The following is a 4,555-nucleotide window of genomic DNA, read 5'->3' on the forward strand; positions in this document are numbered from 1 at the left end:
GAGCCGCCCGGACGGCTAAGTGTCCCACGCTCCCTGGCCTCAGCGCCGCAGTCAGCCGGCTTGTGGATTGAGTTACTTCCCCAGTCAACACTTGAACTTTTGAGTTAGGGTGTGAGAAGCTAGGCGCGTGCCTGACCGAGGGAAGGAGAAAGGAAACTGGGAAGGGGACGTAGGGGGATAAAGGGAAAATCCGGAAGTCTGAGGGTAAGGCTGGTCTCTGCCGAGGGTACCTTGCCCCCCTCAGAATGCCAGAAAAGTACGAGGCGCCCTCATCTTGATGAGGAGTATGGAAGCTGCCTAGCAGGCCTGAGTGGTGACTCACGTTCCCATTCCCAGCTGTGTTGGTTAGACGGGGACTATCGGGCTGCACCTGCGCCTTGCTCGCCCTCCCCCACCCTGTTCACCCAAAGACCTGACCTAGACTCCACAGAGATCATAGAGCTCTGTTAACAAGAGGGTTCCGGAATGTGGAAGTTGCAAAGCTGCATGCTCGCAGGGAGCTTCATATACTAAACTGGATCTTCAGAGGCAGGGCCGAAAAGAGGCAGAGAATCTCAAATTCAAATTAGCAAAGCAACTTAGTGAGACCCTGTCTCAAAAAAAAAAAAGTCTGTCCTTGCTTACGTAGCCACCCAGACCAACCCTGCAACTCCCTCAGGCTCACAAACAAATGAATAGTCAGCCAATCTCTTCTTTGCTTTAGTCTGTTAAGGGCTTTGAGATCTTCCATTGAGAAAAACGCAGTGTTCCGCCTTTGGACTCCTTGAGGGCGGGTAGATCCACACCTGCACAAAGAACTCTGGGGGTCTGTAAAAATATGAACTATCACAATTCGGTTGTCCCCTACCTGCCTGAGCTGCAAGTCGGTAAGCTGGAAAATATAAAATAAGAACCCTCACAGAACTCGGGACAAGATTTATAGAAATAAAAAGTCACCCTATGAGATGATCTGTAAATGTGTTACAGAGACCAAGGTGGCTCCCAAATTTCGTCAGAGAGACTAAAATAAATCATCTGTAACCTAATGACAATTTGATGCTGTCATAACTGAAGGGTGGGGTCCACAAAGAGTCTAGAACCAGCAGAATCTGAATAAGAATGTGTTGCAAGCCTCTCACTCTGTCCAAGAGAGAGGTAACTGATTCTTATGACCAGGTCCAAATACCTTTTTCCAGGGCAATTAACAGTCTTAATTCGGGGATGGGGATATACCTCAGTGGTAGGGCACTTGACTACCATGTGAAAGGCCCTGGGTTTGATCCTCAGCAACAGGGAGATGGGAAGGAAAAAAAAAAAAAAGTGTGTGTGTATAGATTATATATAACTATATATATATATATATGTATGTATATGCATATATAACTCGTATATATTTGTATATGCATACATATAAATGTAAATTCTGAGTTCTTTCTGTGTTCTGGCCTCTTAAGATAATGTCAGCAAATAAAATTTCTGCCTTCATGAAATTTTTATCCTAGCAAATTTAAATTTTGTATGTCCTTTATGAACATAGAAAGGCGCACACTCTGATCCCAAACTTCAGCAAGTAGCCTTTTCATCACTTAGAGGCTCTCTTAAGTAAATCAAGACACCTGATGAGAAGTGATTGTCTAAGGCACATTAGTAGGACTAATTGTGCTAGCTCTACAATCTTCATCAATGAATAAATTCACAGCATGATTTCTAAATCGGCTTTTGTTCAGTGGGTTGAATTATGAAGTTGTTTTATCCAAATGAATTTCTTGGAGCATGATTAAACTTGAGTGAAGTGAAATGTAAGTTTTTAAATCTGCTCCACTAAGGACTGGTTTCGTGGTAGCTCAGTCAAGATGCAATCTGTACATTTGGCTTGTATCTCTCTCTAAACATCTCAAATAGAAGTTTTACTCTGTGCTTGGAGAATGAGGGCAATATGATAGCTTCAAAATCTTAATTAGGGGCTTGGGTTTTGGCTTAGCAGTAAGAGTGCTCATCTAGCACATGGGAAGCACTGGGTTCAATTCTCAGCACCACATAAAAATAAATAAATGAAATCAAGGTATTGTGTCCAACTACAACTAAAAATTTTAAAAAATAATAATTATAAGGGCTAGGGATGTGGCTTAGTGGTAGAGTGCTTGCCTAGCATGCCCAAGGCCCTGGGTTCAATTCCCAGCACCAAAAGTAAAAATTGTGAGTGAATCATTAGAATCAAAACCCTCCTAACTCTTCTCCACTTAAGCAACATAGGTCCCTTTTTGACATAACTGTTAAAGTTCATAACATACTTTGCATGAAACCCAAGATGTAAGCTCCCAGAGGGCAAGGATTTCCTTGCATTTAAGTGCCTTAAGCCCAAAGTATGTATTCTCAGAAAACAAATGAATTGATTCAATGACCATTTTCCCCCTCCAAAATGCAAATATATGTTCTTGGAAGATAGATTTTGTAGATCTACTTGATGATACAGAACCAAAATGTTCAATTTTATAGGGCTTATGGGGTATAATTTTTTAAAAAGAACTTTACTTTTTGTCATCCCTTTAAACTCATTCCAGTGGGAATAGATCTTTCATACACCCAGTTGAAAACGCAAGTAGATTCCATGTGTTCTATGGTCTCTCCTAAAAATAGAAAGTCCTGTGGTCACCAGGCAATGCGAAGCAAGCTCCCAACAGCTCGGGAGGCTGAGGCAGGAGGATGGTGAGTTGGAAGCCAGTCTCAGCAACTTGTCAAGGCCTAAACAACTCAGTGAGACCCTGTCTCTAAAATATGTTTTTTAGGGGTTGGGGATGTGGCTCAAGCGGTAGCGCGCTTCCCTGGCATGCGTGCGGCCCAGGTTCGATCCTCAGCACCACATACAAAGATGCTGTGTCTGCCAAAAACTAAAAAATAAATATTAAAAAATTCTCTCTCTCTCTCTCTTAAAAAAAAACAAAAACCCTCTAGTTTCCTACAATGTTAAAAACACACAATAAAATTAAAAAAAAAAAAACAAACAATGACCCTCTCTATTGTGGCCCTCAGATCGTGTGCTGTGCCCTCCAGCCCCACTCCCACTACCCTCCTTGACTTCATACCCTTCCTCTTGACTTGCCCCTTTTCTCTCACCCTCTCATTCATGAATGGGTGAACCACATCCATCAATTCACCACAGACAGCATCCACTTAGGGAAGTCTCCTTTGACTCCTCCCATTTCCTGATATTCCCTCTCAGAATCAGATTGTACTTTGCCTTCTTGTTCCTTATCACTTTCTAACTGTGTTTGTGCATTCATTTGTTTAACTACTTTGTTCCTTACCAGAGTCTAAGCTCCCAGAGGGTCTGACTATTTTTCTTACCATTATAGCTGAGCCATTGGCAGGCTGTTCTATACCTGCTAGGTGCTCAATAATTTTTTATTGAATGAATGAATTCGTGAATGAATAAGTAGCTACCAGGCATTTTAAACACATGACTCAGTAGCGCCACAATTAACTCATTGAATCCTCACAACTGTCTTATCATCCCATTTTAGAGACGGGTAGGTAAGGCTAAGAGAGCTAGGAAGTGGTGGAGCTAGGATTCAACCCTAGCTCAGATTTGACCCCAAAGTCACTACTGCCTTCTGCAGTTACCTCCTGCACCCAACCGCTGCAGCCAGATTTAAACAGTCACTGACTGTCAGACCACGGGTACCAATTTGAACCTGGAGGATACTAACCCAGTCAGCACTGGGACCCTGTTGGCATCACCCACTTGTCGGGTCTCTGCCCTTCTTAAGTCTTAAGCTGCTCCCCCTCCTATTCCCTTCTTGGCCTCTAGGGAGGGAAAAGGACTAGGAATCACAGCCAAGACAGTCCTGCTGGGAAAACAATCCTGTAGTGAATAGAGCTCTGTTCTGAGAGCGGAGAGACCTGGATTTAAGTTTTGCCATGAGGCTACCCCACTGTCCATGTCCTCGTTTGGGATTCTGCCTAGGTTGCTGATCATATGTCATCCCCGACCTCCTGATTCCTAGGATCCCAGAACAGCTTTGTCACTTAGCTTGGGAGTGGCCTATGATTAAGTCTATGGTAACCAGGGGCAGGGGCAAATCTGGCACCCTTAAGACCATCCCTCACGTACTAAAGCCATGGGGGGGGGGCAAGTCTTTTTCAGGTAACACCATGCCTGGGAAGGAAAAATACAGGATGAAAGCTAAATGATACACAAGTTTGAGTCCTAGGATTGTTTCCAATTCCTTGGGTGAACCTGAATAAATCTGCTATCATAGGCTCCGTTTTCTCCCCTGCAAGTAGAGGACAATACATGCTGCATAGAGTTGCTCTAGGGAACTAAATGGACATTTTTGCTAACTTATTAATGTTATATTGTTATCCGGCTGCAGTCTTTTATAATCAATAAGGCTTGCATGTGCCCACTCAGACATGAATCTTCAATAATCACCTTCAGGAGGTGAGGAGGATATGCTGAGCTTACTGCGCCTACTTTGCAGAAGGACAAACTGAGACCCAGAGAAGCTCAGGGAGTTGTCTGAGGTTGCAGAGTGAGATGGCGGTTCAACTAGGGACCAGTTCACCTGTCAAAACT

Source organism: Marmota marmota, unplaced genomic scaffold (genome assembly GCF_001458135.2).
Source record: "Marmota marmota marmota unplaced genomic scaffold, marMar, whole genome shotgun sequence".
In the NCBI taxonomy this organism is placed as follows: domain Eukaryota; kingdom Metazoa; phylum Chordata; class Mammalia; order Rodentia; family Sciuridae; genus Marmota; species Marmota marmota.